Raw genomic sequence first — 19,469 nt, 5'->3', positions numbered from 1 at the left:
AAAGCCCTATCCTCAATGATCTACTGCTCGATTGCAAGCCTGAAATTTGCGCTGTCACAGAAACCTGGCTCAAGGATTCTGACATTGACTTCCTAAATCAGCTCCCTACACTCTCTTATGATATATTCCCCATCCCTAGACCTATAAAAAGAGGTGGAGGCCTCCTCCTAGCAGTTAAAAAGCACCTCAAACGCAGACCACTGAACATTGACACCCCGTCACAATTTGAAATTGGCCTGTTCAAATCCCCTGAACTTCAAATCTGCCTTTACACCCCCCACCCCCACCCCTGCCTTCTAGAACACAACCCATCCCTACTTATAGAATTCATATTCGAAAACATTAACATTGAAATCCCAGCTATCATTTATTTATTTATTTATTTTAAGTTTGTTTTTTTTATTTTTTATTTATTTATCATCCTTGGAGATTTCAATTTATTTAATTTATTCAATTTATTTATTTATCATCCTTGGAGATTTCAATCTCCATGTCAACACCACCCCACTCTCCTCCTCCTCCTGTGAAACCATCCTTAACTCACTCCAGGCCATCGGCTTTAGACAGCTCATTTCTGCTCCCAGTCATAAAGCCGGGCACACTTTAGACCTTATATTCATTAACTCCTGCATCCACTCACCCAATACCCCCTCATGCACCCCAGTGCCCTGGTCAGACCACTCTCTTATCAATGCTCTCCTCTCTATAAATGCCTCCCACCACCTGCAACCCCTCTCACAGTATCACCTTCGTCTTCAGAAAACCCTGCTCCTCCGAGGATCTAATTTCAGCACTCTCCAACTCTCTGACCAAACTAGACTGCACCACTCCTGAAGCTGCTGTCACCTCATAGAATAACCTCACCCATGACATAGCAAATCAACTATGTCCACTCATTAGCCGAGACCTACCCCCTGCACAAAAAAAAACAACTAAACCATGGTACACCCCGGAATTAAAAACAATGAAAAACAACCTCAGACTGAGAGAGAGAGAATCTGGCACAAAAACCCTACCCCACAACAAGCCGCCATTTATAAATCTACCCTGCACTCATACAGACTCTCCACACTTAAGACTAAAACGCGACTACTATGCATCCAAAATACATGAATACAAGTACAACCCCAAAGCCCTCTTCTCTTATGTTTTAGATCTCACTAAGCCTTCGCCACCCTCCATCTCGGACAATGAAGCCAGTAGTAAATGTGAGGAACTCGCCCTCTTCTTCCACAAAAAAATAGCAAACATCCTCCTAAGATTCCCCATCACCTCACCTCCCATGCCCCCCCTCCCTACTATTGCTAAGGCTAACCTAGACTCCCTTGACCTTATCTCTTCCAAGGAAATTGATTGTATCCTTAAAAAGATTAAGCCAGCATCCCACCGAACTGACACCATCCCCACTAAAGCACTCCTAACCATTCCTAACACTATCGCTAAACCCCTAGCGGACATCATCAATTGCTCCCTTTCCCTCGGCACAGTCCCAGACACCCTTAAGCATGCAGTTGTCAAACCTCTCCTCAAAAAACCTTCTCTGGACCCCAATGACCCAGCTAATTATCGTCCCATTTCTAACCTTCCTTTTATCGCTAAAATCATGGAAAAGGTGGTCAACTCCCAACTTATGGATTACCTAGACAGCAACAACATACTTCATCCCTCACAATTTGGTTTTCGTACACACTTTAACACTGAAACCCTCTTACTCACCCTCACTGACACCCTCCTCATAGGCCTAGATCAAGGTCACTGCTACATCCTTGCCCTCCTTGACATCTCCTCAGCATTTGACACAATAAGCCACAACCTCCTCCTCTCCCGCCTCTCTGACATTGGCATTTCTGGCACAGCCCTCCTTTGGTTTAAATCCTACCTGGCCAACAGACAATTCTCTGTCAAAATAGGCAACTCAGAATCTACACACTTCTGCCTCACTGAAGGAGTACCCCAAGGTTCCTCCCTCTCCTCCACCCTATTTAATATATACCTCATGCCCCTCTGCCAGCTCCTATCTGACCTTGGCCTCAAATTCTACATCTATGCTGTTGATATCCAAATCATCATACTGATACAAGAATCTATCTCCGAATCACTAAAATTCTGGGAGAAATGTCTCACTTCCATAAACTCCCTACTTACAAATCTCCACCTTGCCCTTAATTCCACCAAGACAGAACTGCTCTTCATATCCAACCACCAAAGTCCCAAGCCCTCCCTCTCAAGCGACCCAGCATTCAGCTCTATCTCCTCTCAGCCCTTCATACGAGACCTTGGTGTCCTGATTGACCAGCAATTAAACTTAAAAAAACACATAAAAAATGTCCTAAAGGAAGACTTCTATAAGTTAAATGTTATGAAAAAACTCAAACCCTTACTCCATACCCATGATCTCCACACCGTCATACTTGCGACCCTCTCATCCAAACTGGACCACTGCAACTCCCTCTTTCTAGGCCTCCCCTACTCCACCATAAAACCGCTCCAAATGCTGCAGAATGCTGTTGCTAGAACCATCACAAATGCCCGTAAATCCGACCACATAACCCCCATCCTTAAAGACCTCCATTGGCTCCCGATCCCTTCACGCATCCTCTACAAAACACTTACCATTATACACAAATCCATCTACAAACACAACTCTAGCTGGCTCGACGAGCCCCTCCATTTCATAAACTCCATCCGCCCCACCAGAGCAACCCATAAAGGCACTCTCCACATCCCATCCCTCAAGAATGCACACCTCTCCTCCACAAGGGATCAAGCCCTATCCATTGCAGGCCTCACCCGCTGGAACTCACTACCCACGAATCTCCACCTCGAGCCTTGCACCATCAAATTCAAGAAAAAGTTAAAGACCTGGCTCTTCAAACAGGCATACCCAGATTAGGGCCCATGTACCAAAAACCCATTGCCACAGAATTATGCTTCTAAATTACTATTTTTACATTATTATGTTAACATGTTATTTCTCTTCAGTTATAATTCTCGTTCCTCATCTTATTTTTACTCTAGTTTTTGTTCACTGCATTCCCATTCCCCTTCCCTGCTCTATGTATTTTCTACTTTCAGTTTGATGTAAACCGATATGATGTACCCACTAATATCGGTATAAAAAAGCCTCTAAATAAATAAATTTAGTGAAACTGATGATCAAGCATATTTTAATTGACAATCTATTACAGGAGTAGCCAACTCCAGTCCTTGAGAGCTACAAACAGTATATCCCCAATGCTTTGCGGATATCCTGAAATCCTGGCCTGAGGGAGACAAAGAAAGAAATCAGAGAAGCAAAAGGTCAAGTGGAAGAAAGGATTGCCAAAGAGGTATAGAGAGGTGACAAAATATTTTTCAGATATATGAGAAAGAAGAAAGCCTACAGTGGTGTAGTGAAATTTAAAGGTAACAAGGAGAAATGTGTAAAGACAGAAAGAAATGGTAGAAATATTAAACAAATATTTCAGTTCAGTGTTCAGTAAAGAAGACCCTGGAGAAAGACTGTCGCTGGTTCACAAGACCATAGAAGGGAATGGGGAAGACAACTACTTTTACAGAAAGAATGTTTGAGGAGCAAGGAAAACTGAAAGTGGACAAGGCCTTGGGACTGGATGAAGTACATCCCAGGATATTACAGGAAATCAGAGATGTCCTTGTGAGTCCACTAAATTACCTGTTTAGTAGATCCCTGGAAATGGTAGTGGTGCCATGAAATTGGAGAACAGCGGTTGTGGTCCCGCTTCATAAGAGTGGTAGCAGAGAGGAGGTTGGAAACTACAGGCTGGTTAGCTTCACCTCAGTGGTACGAAAATTAAATGGAGATGCTGCTGAAAAAAAGGATACCAAACTATCTACAATCCTGTAAATTGCTGGACCTGAGGCAGCATGGATTCACCAAGATCCTGTCAGACAAATCTGACTGATGTTTTTGACTGGGTGATAGAGAATTGGCTCAAGGAAGAGCGCTCGATGTGATCTACTTGGATTTCAGCAAAGTTTTTGATACAGTCCCGCATAGGAGGCTTGTAAATAAAATTAGAAGCTTGAGAGTGAGCACCAAGTGGTAGCATGGATTACAAACTGGTTAACTGATAGGAGATGGCGTGTAATGGTAAATGGAACCTACTCTGAAAAGAGAGCCTTGTTAAGTGGAATGCCACAGGGATTGGTATTGGGACTGGTTCTATTCAATATCTTTGTGAGCTACATTGCAGAAGGGATAGAAGGTAAAGTTTGTCTGTTTGTGGATTATACTCAGATCTGCAACAGAGTTAACATGCCTGAAGGAATGGAGAGGAATAAAAAGTGATTTAAGAAAGCCTGAAGAGTGGTTGAAGAACCTTGAAGAGTGGCAGTTGGGATTTAATGCTAAGATGTGCAGTTATGCATCTGGGATGTGGTAATCCAAAAGAGCTGTATGTGATGGGGATGAAAGACTGATATGCACAGACCAAGAGAGGGATCATGGGGTGATAGTGCCTGATGATTTGAAGATGGTGAAGCAATGTGACAAGGTGATAGCTAAAGCCAGAAGAATGCTGGACTGCATAGAGAAAGGAATAACCAGTAAGAAAAAGGAGGTGATGATACCCTTGCATAGATCTTTGGTGAGGTCGCACCTCGAGTATTGTGTTCAGTACTGGAGTCCTTATCTCAAAAGGGATAGAGACAGGATAGAGGCGGTCCAGAAAAGGGTGACCAAAATGGTGTGGGGTCAGTATTGAAAGACTTATGAGAAGAGGCTGAAGGATCTGAATATGTATACCCTGGAAGGGAGGAGGTACAAGGGAGATATGATACAGATCTTCAGATATCCGAAAAGGTTTTAATTAGGCATATGCATCGTTTTGTTTTTTTTTTGACGAATTAAAATATCGTACGATATTTCTTAATTCATCATGTATCAGGGGTCCCTGAAAATGATAGGAAAACCCCACGAAATTTCGTGTGGTTTTCTTATCGTTTTGGGGGGGGGGAGGGGGGAGAAAGGGCACACAGAAACCCCCCAACCCTTCAGATCTAATTATTTACAATCCCCCACCCTCCCAACCCCCCCCCCCCAAACTTGCCTAAAGTCACTGGTGGTCCAGCGGAGGTCCCGGGAGCGATGTCCCCCTCTTGGGCTGTCGGCTGCCAGTAAACAAAATGGCGCCGTGGCCCTTTGCCCTTACCATGTGACGGGGCCGGCAGGCGTAACTTACGCTGCCGGTGGGCTGCCGGCGCGCCTTTCCCCAGCCCGGGGGCTGTTCGGAGGCTTCGGCCATGCCCCCGGGCCGGCACCACGCCCACAGCCCCGCCCCCGGATCGTCCCCGAATGCCGCGCCGCCCCCAAAGCCCCGGGACTTTGTGCGTGCCGGCGGCCTGGGCTTTTAAAATCTGCCCCTCTGTTTTTGGCACTTCATTTCCAAATAGATGAGTATACATTGTTTTATTTCCTCGTCTCTTGCACTCACTTATCCCATGTTTGGAGGTACATTAGTGCTAACAAAATACCACCTTTCATCTCTCAACTTAGGATCTGATTTTCAAAAGCATTTACATAAGTAAAACTGGGTTATAAATGTGTAAATGCACTTTACCATGTAAGTGGGCTTTTGAAAATTGCTACAATATATGCCATTGAATTGTCCATAGGATTTACTGGCATAAGTGTACTTTACTTGAGTAAATGGCTTTTGAAAATTGTTACAATAGTATTTACGCATGCAACTCCTTTGAAAATGTATCTGTCTGTGTGCTCCTTTCTCTGCTATCTTAGATGGCAGATTTTATCTGCATAAGTATTATTGTTGCATCTATAGAAAAGGATCTATATTTTCTGACATTGTAGACAGCTTTTGTGTGCTAATCATTAATTTCAGGATATGATGCACAAATAATGCTAAAGACATGGATGGTCTCACATTTTTTAACAAAGGATTCTGTTATATGAAAAAATAGATGTTTTGAATATTGACATGAGAACACACAATTTTCAGCGTAATCCGTGTATTGCCATCACATGGACTAGAAAACAACGTTTAAATGAAAATGTGTGCTAATATTGGAGGACGTAGTAAAATATTCATTGGATACATCATACATTTGTACCAAGAACTTAATCAGTTTTGGGATACTCATGTATGCTGTGATCCAAAGAATATTTTAATGTTTCCATCTGTCTTAGAAATAACACTCAAAATCAGGGCTGTATTACTGGGCAGATTTTTATTTATTTTTTTATGGGAAGTAAGTATTGTATCTAGTGGAAGCAAAAGTGAAAAAATGCTTGGTGATTCAGTAATTTGAATGCACCGTACATAAACACAGGCGTCCATTCTTACTGAAGCTAATGTAATATGATTAACCATGGAATTTGTTGCCGCTGGCTTGAATTTATGAAGACATGTTTGTAGCTACAAAAATAAATCTATTAAAAACAAAAACACTCTTCCAGGGGAAATATGCACCTGAATCTGAAATATTTTATTATCTAGATCATAATGCAGATTAGAAAAGTAGCAATGTTATATAATAAAACTACAATTGGAATCAGCCAAAATTAACCTATGGTGCTATTTTAAACTAAAATATGTTTTATAAAAAGTGGATCATAAAAAATAGCTTTATTTATTTACAGTCATTTATCCAGCTACCAAGCTTAATTCAACAACTAAAGATTTGTTTCAATTTGTCCAAATTGTCCATACTTTAAAATATGTGCACAGAAGTGCTCTGTTAAAGGAATATTTGGATCTGAATAGTATGTATTTCATAGTGAGGGGAATTTTAGGGGTTGATTTTCAAAGGAGCGTGCTCGGTTCCCGATGCGCGCTCATGGATGTGCCAATTTTATAATATGTGTGCGCCAGCGCACGCATGTTATAAAACCTGATGGCCGCGCACATGTGCGGGGGCAAATTTTTGCTATGTGCGGCGACGCAATTGGGCCTCCCCCAGTTCCCTCCCAGTCCACTACAATTAAGGAGAGGACTGGGAAGGAATTTCCCTACCTCCCTGTCTAACCTTCCTTCCCATTCCCCTCTCCACTCTGACCTCTAACCCCTACCTATCTACCCCAAATATTGTTTTTCTCTACTTACTGCTCCTCCGGAGCAGAAGCAAGTTACACGCACCGGCTGGCTGCCGGCACGCGCTTCCCTGAGACAGCAGCTAATGGCTGCTGTCCCAGCTGGCCTCTGTCCTGTCACACCCTGCCCTGGCCACGCCTCCCGGCCCGCCCCTTTTTCAAGGCCCAGCACTTGTGAATTTTCTAATCCGGTTACATGTCCCGCAGAGATCCTTAAGATCGGCGAATAAAGGACTGCTTCAAATTCCATCTGTGAACTCTGCCCATCTTATATTAATCCGAGAGAGATCGATTTCAATTGCCGGTGGCATTGCGTTTAGAGTCAGAGTTTAAAGCTTTTAAAAAAGCTCTAAAAACATGGCTTTTCGAACAGGCTTATATTGATCATCTTGAAAAAAAGGACTAATTGGTTTAAAGAAACAGTATTTTTACTTTTGTTTTATGTTCTTTTATTATTAATTAACAATTTTATTTTTTATCATTTTATTGTACCTTTTAGATATTTTAATATGATTTTATGATTTTGTAACATGTAAACCATTGTGATGTATATTATGAACGACTGTATACAAGAATCTTTAAATAAATAAATACCGGGGGTTTACACACGTGGCCAGGCCCCTTATTAAATGCGTGCTGCACGTGCAAGGCCCAGCCACACGCATAAACCCTAGGTTTTACGCACGTAGGCCTTTGAAAATTTGGCCAATAATTTAACAGACACCTTGTATCAAACAGATATATTCTGAATTTAGACAAAGCTAATTTAATACAGAACAGTACATATAAAATGATTAATATTTGTAATTTCTCTATAAAATGCATTGTCAAATTATAACACTTCTGTCAGAAAGGATAAATAGGACCGATGCTTGAAGCTTAAATAGAGCTGTTAGGCCTTTACGACAGACTAACGTGAAATTTCCAGCAATGAAAGTGATAAGGGGCATATAGCTAGCAATGAGTAATTGAAATGATCCATCCCCAGCATGCATGCACCTTTTCTCAGAATCTCTATTTTGTCTCCAAGAAGCACTAGAGAGAATCAACACCTTGAGGAGGTGGAGAGAGGCAGAAAATGTGCTGGCCTGCTCTCTGCAATTTCTCAGCTTTCCAGTGGGAAGGCCACCAGTGACACTGCACAAACGGAGTGGGCTTGATGCCCATATCTTTTTTATATTTTGTGGGACTGGAAGAGTTTCCCTTTGCTTTCCCCATCAAGGGAGGAAAGGCTCAACCCCCCACACCTCTACTGAGGCACTAGAAATCCACTGCTGTGACCTGATTTCTGTATTTGTGCAAGAGAAGTTGGTGAGGGCAATGTGGATGCAATATTTGGTTCAAGAGGAAAGGAAAACCATTGCCAGGCTACAGAATTTACAGGTACCCCGAGGAATCTGTAATTAGTACAGCAGAGTATACATTTTTTCTAAAAAGGTTTTGGGGAAAATTTAGACCAGAAAGGACAGCTGGGATTTATTCCAGCTGTATATAGGAGAAAATAATCCATGCTATAGTTACACAGTTAGGTTCCATATTAGGTGCTACAACCCAGGAAAGAGATCTAGGCGTCAGAGTGGATAACACATTGAAATCGTCGGTGCAGTGTGCTGCGGCAGTCAAAAAAGCAAACAGAATGTTGGGAATTATTAGAAAGGGAATGGTGAATAAAACGGAAAATGTCATAATGCCTCTGTATCGCTCCATGGTGAGACCGCACCTTGAATACTGTGTACAATTTTGGTCGCCGAATCTCAAAAAAGATATAATTGCGATGGAGAAGGTACAGAGAAGGGCAACCAAAATGATAAGGGGAATGGAACAGCTCCCCTATGAGGAAAGACTAAAGAGGTTAGGACTTTTCAGCTTGGTGAAGAGACGGCTGAGGGGGGGATATGATAGAGATGTTTAAAATCATGAGAGGTCTAGAACGGGTAGATGTGAATCGATTATTTACTCTTTTGGATAATAGAAAGACTAGGGAGCACTCCATGAAATTAGCGTGTGGCACATTTAAAACTAATCGGAGAAAAGTTCTTTTTCACTCAACTCATAATTAAACTCTGGAATTTGTTGCCAGAGGACGTGGTTAGTGCAGTTAGTATAGCCGTGTTTAAAAAAGGATTGGATAAGTTCTTGGAGGAGAAGTCCATTACCTGCTATTGAGTTGACTTAGATAATAACCACCACTATTACTAGCAACGGTAACATGGAATAGACTTAGTTTTTGGGTACCTGCCAGGTTCTTATGGCCTGGATTGGCCACTGTTGGAAACAGGATGCTGGGCTTGATGGACCCTTGGTCTGACCCAGTATGGCATGTTCTTATGCTCTGTATTTTTGTATTTGTTTGTACTGTAAACTGTTTTGAAGAATTCAAAGGACTGGAACAGATTCTTTGTTTTATTGTCCAGCCGGGTAGGCCTAGGCCCCACAACTTTCTTTTGGGGGTAAGAGGGGGATTAGAGGTGTCCAAGGAAGCCCTGGAGAGCAGTGGATCCAGGAACCAGAGAGGCCATTTTTTTTTTAAGTGAACCAAAAATACCCCAAAATGTTCTGGTATTTTCAGGCAAGGCCATTCTCTGTTTCTAATTGCCATTCATTTAAAATGAATGCACATCCCTTTCAAACAAGTGCGGGGGGGGGGGGGGGGGGGGGGGGGGATTACTGCTGAAGGAAGGAGGAGGAACACAGCCTGTGCAATAGCCTGAAGCCCAGAGACATTGCTGCTAATGTAAATAGAAGATTGTGATTGTGCAGGGAATGGAAGGGGTGGGGTGGGGAATGGGGGGGGAGAGAGGGCTGGGAGAAAAAGCCCATGTTTTTAAAAGTAGCTGGCATGCAGTCCTCTGGATTGGAGTTAAAATTACACAAAATATAGCCAGAACCATATATTACTGGGTTTTGTTTTGGTTTTTTTTTAACTTATTTTATCTCTTTTCTATAGATATCTCAGCTACTTTAAAAAAAATGTGTTTTTCTCCCAGCCACTCCCCTAATCACACCTACCAATCTGTTCACCTATTGATACTTAAATTTTCCTAAGTCAAATCCTTAACAGTTTCATCCTATATGCTAGCCAGCCATTTGTCATCCAGGCTTGAGGTAAGTAAATGTGCTTTATTGTGCTCTCCACTTTAGATAGATTTAAAAAAAAAAAAAAAAAAAAAAAAAAGATGAATGAAGTATGAATGTATGCAAAAAATGTGCAAATGGACAATAGCCAGGGTTGAAGCCTTGACAATTGGCACTACTGCTCACAAGTATAAAACTTCTGCTAATTTGACCCTCTTTTGGGTCTGGTATCATGTGTCTAATATATATGCATAGGCTTTTCCAGGGGAAAAAGCATGCAAAGCTTTCTTCTTAGCGTGCAGTGCCTGTAATCGAATGTATTATCAATGTATAATGTACATAGGTGTTACTTCTGCAATATAGTGCATTTAAAACAGTTAAGAACAGTATCCTCTTTCTTATTAAAAAAAGAAAATACTTTAATTTATTTATTTATTTTGAATTTTTATATACCGATATTCCTATAAAGGATATAGAGCACACCGGTTTACAAAGAACTTAACTTTCGCTAGGAGGCGATACAATAAACGGTGCATATAAACCATTGAACATTTTAGAAACAATTGGAATTAAGGAACAACAGCAAGCCTATAGCCACAATAAATAAATTGTGAGTCAATCATAAATAAAATAAATAAATAAGATAAAAAAAAAAATAAATAATAATAAAATGAATAGTTAAAGTCTTGTATTCATGTTTTAGGATCTGCATCTAGGAGAACCAAGGTTTTCAGGGAAAGTTTGATTAAACAGCCAAGTTTTTAAGTCCTTCTTGAAGGTCAGGAGACACTGTTCTTGATGGAGGTCAGGTGGAAGAGTGTTCCAAAGCGTCGGCCCAGAAGTAGATAATGCTCTTTTGCTTAGTAATGATTTGGTAGGGGGAACATGTAGAGAGCCCAAATAAGCTCTTCTGATAGGTCTTTCAGAGGAATGAGCACGGAATTGATGGCATAGATTGAGAGGGGCAGTTTTATGAATATCTTTATGTATCATCATAAGTACTTTGAACGAAATCCTGGCTTTGATAGGTAACCAGTGTAGGGACTGCAGTATGGGAGAGATATGATCTCTTTTATTTGAATTAGTAAGTAGTCTCGCTGCGGTATTCTGTACCATCTGTAGAGGTTTTATTGTTATTGCAGGGAGCCCAAACAAGAGAGAATTACAATAATCTAATTTGGTAAGGATTAAGGACTGTAGCACTAGTCGGAAGTCTCGAAAGTGAAGGAGAGGTTTAAGTTTTTTTTAATACTTGTAATTTAAAAAAACATTCTTTTGAGGTGTTTTGGACATAAGTTTTAAAATTGAATTGGTTGTCTAATTGAACTCCTAAATCTCTTACATAAGAGGAGTGGTTAATGTCTGTTGAGAGTGAATGTGTTACATTTAAGGGGTTGTAGAGAACCTGGTTTTCATCAGCAGAAATAATGAGAGTCTCAGTCTTAATGGCGGGAAGGGGCATCAATTTCAAGTTTTAAACAGGGTACCAGTTAGCCTAGAATCAGCCCTGTGCTTTCCTTCTCAGCCTCTCCCCTCATGCTTTTAAGCCACGCCTTCTCTCATCCATATTAACAGAACCCCTGGTTTCCTGCAGCTGATTTTTCTTTCTTCTGCTACAAGAGTCAGCAAATGCTATGGCAGATTTTTCAAAATTCTGCAGCAATTCTGGGGCATATTTGCATAATTTTGAATAAAGATTCACACTGACTTTGCAAAAAGGTCAAATGTTTATTGAAAGCCATTTACTTTGTCTTTAAACAACATTTAAGTTACATACAAATTCAAAATTTACCAAGTACAAAATTCTAATATTTATCAAGTATAGATGTTACCAAAATTTAAACTGTGAAATGTAATTTTTGTTTTAAAATGAAATAGTGCAATGATCCTTTTTACATTTCCTTGGGAAAGCCCTGGTCTATCCAAGCAGTGGCATAGCAAGGGGGCAGGGCATGGCCCCAGGGTGCCAGGCTATAGAGGACGCCCAAGGGCAGGGGATTCCATCTAGCCCAGCCAAGAAAAGGCCATATGGCTGCCAGGGGATCCCATCCCACTCAGCAGCAAAAGTTAGGGGGCCTGCAGCTGCCGGGGGATCTCATCCCTCCCAATAGCCCAACTGAGAACTGAAGGAGAGAGAATGGGGAAGGCTCAGTGTGACCAGATATGCACATCATGCATTTGAACGAGGATGCACACCTGGGGGGGTGGCAGCAACAGCAGTTGAGGCTGCGGGGCTGCCGGAGGAGCCCAATCCATTGGCAGCCGAAAATAAAGAGGTCTCGGTATTCCCTCTTATATGTGTGCACACTTGCACACAGTTTCCACTCCACATCCCCCCCCCCCCCAGCACAGCGCAGGATGGCCCGGAGCCCATCCTACCATGGCCCGAAGAGAAGAGGAGGCCCTTGGGGCCATGGTGGAGTCCATTCCACCACAGCCCAAAGCAGGGGCAGCACAAGGCAATCTGCTGCCTGAAGTGAAGAATGAGATGGCACCCTGCCCCCTCACCCCAAAGGCAAAGCACAGGTCAAATCATCAAGAGGGTCATGGAGGGTAGAGAGCTTCCTTGGAGTCTGGAAATGCTACAGAAATTTCTTGGAAGCTGGCAACCCTGCTACACTTCCAGAAACACTACAACCTGCCTCCCATATTTCCGCAGCATTTGCCCCCTGGAGAAATGGGTAAATAGCAGGGAGGGGGGGGGGGGGAGGGTGTCTGTGTGTGGCACACTCTCACCAGGTCAGGCGCACTAGGCTTTTACACACTAGTCCTCACCACATACAATTAAAAACTGTGCATTTATGATAACAGATTGTACATGAAAAAAAGATATTCATAGTCTTCCAAGGTAAAAATATCACAGCAACATATATATTATTTTTACATGCACTGTATTGGTGCCAAACAGAAAACTCTGCAAAAAAGACATTTGTTATTAGGCTTATTGTAAAATACATTTGATGTGGGCTTGGCCCTCAGAAAGCCATGAGTAAATTGAATAACAGATAATATAGTAAAATTATAATGTATTTTATGTTTACATTGTAATCTGCTTAGTATAATATGTTTGCTATAAGCAGCCAGAAATATCTACTAGATAAATGAAGTTTGACAGACGTGCCGCAAATGCGCAGTAGAGAGCAACTCTACCTCGCATGCATGGGCAGCACGTCAGTCAGAGCTTGCCTGTAACAAAAATGGCACGGCGAGGAGCAGGAGCAGTAGCGGCGGCTGAGGATGTACATAGAGGATAGGTCGTATGGATTCAGAGCTTTCACCCGGACACAAACTAGTTTGAAGGCCACATGCCAACTTCTGAGTGAATCCTGTTTACTGTCTTGCACTATGAAATGTTTACAAACAGGCAAGAGTCTGTCTAGTTAGTTATTCCACTAAGTCTATGATAAGAAAACTAGCATTTAATATATACTAAAGCCTGAGAGAGAGAATGAAGGCCACACAGCTGTGTCTGAAATCTGATAAGAACTTGGAGGGAACACTGCTGCTTTCACAAGCGTTTGTAGTGTATAAAGAGAGACAGCGAGAAAGAGAGGGGAGAAAGAACCCTGGATGTGATGGTATGGCTGATCCTTTGGAAATGTAAGCTTTTTATATCTATGTAGTAACTGTTATTATCTACCATTACTTTTTCTATATAATCTGATTTTATTTGTTCTATCCTCCTATTGCTCAAATAAACTTACATTCTTATCTGGAACCGTGATGTACTGAATCAAAGTTTGTGTACGGCTCTGTGTTGGGAATAAGCTCCTGGATTCAAGCTCCCAGGTATAATCCCAGTAATTGCGTGTGTTTATATGGGATAAACCTCCCAGGTCAAAGCCCCTGGGCAGGATACCAGTGTGCACGGTCTGAACCCATAACAGGGGGCGTACAGACTTTATCCTCTCTCTCACACATACTCACATGTCCATTCTCTCTCACACTTACATTGTCCCATACACACACATAGATACTGTTATGTACACCCCCAACCTCTCTCTCTCACACAGATACTGACATACTCTCAGGCTCTAAGACCCTCTCTCTCCTCCCACCCCCAAGCTCTTACTCCCTCGGATTCTCTTATACACACACACACAATCTCACTGGCTCTCTCACATACACACACTCACACTCCCAGGCAAGCTCCCATTCATTCTTACACCACTCCCCGCCACCCCCCAGGCATGCACACATTCATTCTCTCACACACTCACAGACCCCAGGCACCAATTCATTTACACACACACACACACACACACACTCACACAGAGGCAGGAACTCATTCTCACACAGATAGACCCCAGGAAGGCACCCATTCATTCACCTACACATACCCAAGCAGTACACATACATCCCCCCCCCCCACCGAATTACACAGGCTCTCACCCCTCTCCAACACACACACAAGCAGTCATCCATCTTCCCAGGCAGGCAGTCACCCACCCACACACACACATACAAACTTTCACATACTCACACACACAGACAAGCACAGTTTCACACACATACACACGCTTTTACATTTGAGTAGAAGAGTAGGCTGAGCACCAGCAGAACCTTTGATAACTGCACCTACTTCTTCCCCTCCTCTCCCATAGCTGGAAGAGGAAGTTGTGTTGATTGGGCCGCAGAGGCGGGAAGAAGGAGGTCCAATCACAATGGCACACACACACACGCACGCTTTCACATTCACACACAGACAAGCACAGTTTCACACACACACACTCAAACTCTCCCTCCCACCCTCCTCCCAGAACGATTAAGCAGCAGCCTCCTTGGGCAGGCTTACATTCCTGACGACTCCTCTATCTATCTTGCTCTCTCTCCCTCTCCTGTTTGTAGCCATGCAAGCCCAGCCAAGGATGCTCCTGCTCACTGTTCCTTGCCTCCTTCTGCTGCTGCGTGCAATCTACCAAAACCCCTCCTCTTTGATACTGCCTGCGCCGCCGATGTTGCTCTTGCTTCTCTTCGGCTGTGAAGGTTGGCTACTCCACCCCAGGATGCCTTTCTTCTGGTCTGCAGGGGCCAACAATATTTTTCCTGTTCCTTTGTGTGTTGTGACTGGACCTCCTCCTTCTCGCCCCTGCAGCACCAAGCAACACCACTTCCTCTTCTGACTGTGGGGGCGGGAAGAAAGAGATGCAGTTACCAAAAGTCTTGCCTGCAGTCTCGTCAGTGCTCCTGCGTCCCTAACCCCGGGCAGCAGGAGATGACGTCACGTTAAATGCGACTCCTGCTGCCCGGGGTTAGGGACGTGTTTCCCCTGAGCGGATCGGGCAGGGGTTTGGTTTATCCCTGCCCAATCCGATGTTTGACTTTGAAGGCAGGGTAGGGCGGCGGATGCGGTAGAGGTGTTTTGGAGGGGCACTTTTTGCTGCTCCAAAATTCTGTTGCCTGAGGCCACCGCCTCATCCTGCCTCATGATAGAACCACCCCTGGCCCAAAGTGAGGGCTTGCAGGGCCGTGGTAGAGTTCGTCCCACTATAGCCTGAAGAGAAGAAGAGGCCCGTGGCGCTGTGGTGGAGCTCATCCCACCACAGCCTGAAGTGAGAAGGAAGCCATGTGTACATGTGTAGGTGTGTGTCTGTGTGAGAGCTTGTGTGCATGTCTGTATGAGAACCTGTGAGTACCTGTATGCATGTGTGAGCCTATGTGTCACATAGAGGCTCTCACGGGCATGTACACACTCACACAATGTGTCTATGAGGGATCGAGATCCTGTCTATGTTTGAGAGAGAGAGTATGTGAGAGAATGAATGTATTTTTTTGTGTGTGTGTGTGTGTGTGTGAGAAGTTAAAGTTTGTTTGGCCTTACTTCCCCCAATCCATGACAATCTTAGGGTGACTGAATATCAAAAGATCCCAAGTATGGAGAGCAAGATTTTTTTTATCCTTATTAGTTTTAATTGGGTGTAATTTGATGTTTCTGCTGTTTTGAAATTGTTTTTTTTGAGAAATATTTGAACATTTTTTAATTATTGGATTTTTTATTCAGCAGATGTTTTGAAATATTGTATTGTTTTTCTCAAATTTTGGATATTCTATTCATTGACTGGTTTGAAATATGTATTTTTTTATGAATATGATTTTACTGTTATGATTGATATTTTATATTTCTAGATGTTATTATTTAATGTTTTGGTTTTTTTTGAAATATATTTATTAATTTTTTGAATACAACTGTCACACACACCAAACTGGGCAACTAATACAATATTCCCCACCCACCCATGTAGCGGCTCTTCTTCCCCCCCTCCTCCCCCCTCCCCATTTTGGTGCTCTGGTGGATTGTCTATATATGTCTTGTCATAAAGGGTAGATGATAGTCTGTCGAGGCAGGCGAGGTCGTTCGGGCGTCTTCTGCAGAGTGCTGAGGTTAGAAACAGTCAAGATCGCAGGGAGCCGTCCTCCTCCTGAGCTGTCCTCCGGTCTGTGTGCCATGGATCGAGGGTTACCCCTGTAATGGGAGCTATAAAATTCGTAAATGCAACCCAAATGCGCGAGGTAAGTACAGCTATTATTTAATGTTTTATGAAGAATGGCAATGTTCTGTTTTTCCATTGTTACTCTGCATGTAGAGACTGTCTTGTTATGGGCTCCAATTCAGCTCTTCTCTGCATGTTTCTATTTATGCATTCTGGTCTCTTTATTCCATATTTGGTCAGGGTCTGTCTGTGTTCTGCATGTGTGACTGAGGTGAGGTGTTTTGCTGGCATGAAGTTTCTGTATAGGAATCTACAGCAGTCTGATTTGTTCTGTTTTCCTAATAGGAGGTGTATTGGTGTTGTAGGGCCTGATGTAATATGTGCAGTGTTGCATTACTGTTTGAGTGCTGGCAGTTAGAGTTGTTTTGGTATGGGAGGTTTATTTTATTGTAATGGCAATTCTGTTTATTCATGGCTTTCTGAGGGCCAAGCCCACACCCAACATGTAATACAAAAAGTCTAATTCCATAGGAGTTCTTTATTGCAGTTTTTCAGTTAGCACCACAGCAGTGCATGTAAATATAATGTGATGGTGTAAGTGATATTTTAGCCTGAGAAGAATGTACTTTTGAATGTTATTTTTCATGTAAAATGTGTTAAAAAAGCATAATTTAATTGTGTATGTCTGTCTGTGTGTGTGGGGGTGGGTGGTGGAGGAGGTTGGCATGTGTGCAAAGCAGTAAGGTTTGCCTAAGGTACTTTATGCTCTTCCCTTGACCATGGATACCATGGGGAGGTAGGCAGGTGTCAGTTTTTAAAAATAAAGGGGCCAATGCAATAAAATCGTGTAGAAAATGGATACTCTAATTGAGTGCCTGTTTTCCAAATGAGCACCCATCTACCTCTCTCCTAGGTGCAAGATGCAGTATGGTAATATGAGAAAAATAACTGTGAAAGCTTGCTGGGCAGACTGGATGGGCCGTTTGGTCTTCTTCTGCATCATTTCTATGTTTCTATGTAATAAGGTTCTGCGCTAAAATGGATGCACTAGGGATCAAATGTGCGTCCCTAGGGCACCCGGGCACCCAGGAGATGTGGCTGTGCACGGGTTAGGAAAACGGACACTGGTAAATTGAGTGTTTGTTTTCCTAATCTGACTGCCGTCAAGACATTTTTTTTTTCATGATGCTTCTTTCTGTGGTTCCTCCTACTTAATATCACAACAATATCAAGTCAGAGGAACCACAGAAAAGTAGTATTTTTTTCTGTTTTGTTGATGGCTTGGGTTTGTCAAAACTGAATGTCAGCTCCAGGGCTGGCATTAATTTTTGCAAGTTAAAATGTACGGATCGGGCACATGGTGATTTTTTGCATTGGGGGTACTAGCAAATAGCCTCATCAACATGGCATTTACATGTGATGAGCGCTATTAGCTACGCACTGGTTTGGACGGGCTAATCCGGTTATTGCATCAAGAGTTACTCAAACATGTCCAAAACACTTATCCAACCATGTGTCAAGCTGTGCACTAGGCTGAGCTCACTATATTGCATTGGTCTGATAGATTGCTGGAGGGAGCTGGGCTTTGATGGGCCAGGGACAGAGACTGAATGAATTGGTGGGGGGGGGGGGGGGGGGGGGGAGGCAGCACAGTAATTGTTTACACAGGGCAGCAAAAGAGCTAGCACTGGCCCTGTACTGGAGCCAGCGACTGAGTGTGTGTATGTGGAGGAGTGGAACCAGCCTGTGAGTGTGTGTGGAGGAGAGGGAATGGAGTCAGCATGTGTGTGTGTGTGTGCGCCTGAGAGGAAGGTAGCAAGTGGTGTGTGTGTGCCTGAGAGGAAGGGAGCAAGTGGTGTGTGTGCGCCTGAGAGAGGGAGCCAGCCAGTGTGTGTGAGTTTTGAAAGAATGTTTGTGTGTGTCTGTGAGAGCATGAGGATGAGCGTGTGTGTATTTGAGAAAGAAAGTTTGTATACCTCCCTTCCTCTTCCACTACTCCACAACATCCTCAGGGTGAACGGAAGTCAAACATTCCAGGTATGGAGAGTGAGTGATTTTTATTTATTCTTATTGATTTTAACTAATCGGGTATTATTTGATGTGTGTACTGTTTTGAAATATTGTATTGGAGTTTGGGAAATGAGAAAGATTTATTACATACACAAGAGTCTATTAAATTCCAACCTCATCTGGCTTAATCCCCCCCTCCTACCTCGCACCTCCAAGAGACCTACCCGCCCAGCCCTCCAAGGAACACTTCGTGCCCAATCTATCAAATCTTTTAAACTCTCCTCTACTATAAACAGAGCCTTTTCTCTTGCCGGCCCCACCATATGGAACTCCCTGCCCCATGATATTCGCATGGAGACATATACCCCCACTTTCAAAAAGAAACTTAAAACCTGGCTCTTTCAACAAGCCTACCCCATGTCACCTCCTATTACATAAAACCCCTCTGTGAATTTTACACTGTTATTTTGTTATGAAGGCCTTATGTCCGCTGATTTTGTACTGTGCACTCTCATGTATATAGTTATAGTTACAGTTCTATTGCATTGCATCTACCCATTGATGCTTGTTATATGTAAGGGCTCCTCCCAAAAGTTAATTGTATTTTTCCTAGTTCACTAAGTTATCTGTTACATGTAAGGGCCCCGCCCAAACGTTTTTGTTTATTGTGAACCGATGCGATGTGCGAACGGATATCGGTATAAAAGAGATGTTAAATAAATAATAAAATAAATAAATATGAATTTTTAATTTATTGGATGTTATTCTGTTCATTTGCTGTTTTGAAATATTTTTATTAGTATGGTTTTACTACTATGATTGACGTTTATATTTCTTGATTTTATTGTTTGTTTTCTGAGGAATGGTTATGTTTCTGTTTTTCC

This window comes from Rhinatrema bivittatum, chromosome 13 (assembly GCF_901001135.1).
Source record: "Rhinatrema bivittatum chromosome 13, aRhiBiv1.1, whole genome shotgun sequence".
NCBI classification, from domain to species: Eukaryota; Metazoa; Chordata; class Amphibia; order Gymnophiona; family Rhinatrematidae; genus Rhinatrema; species Rhinatrema bivittatum.
The sequence above is the reverse complement of the archived record's forward strand: the minus strand, read 5'-3'. Positions refer to the sequence as shown.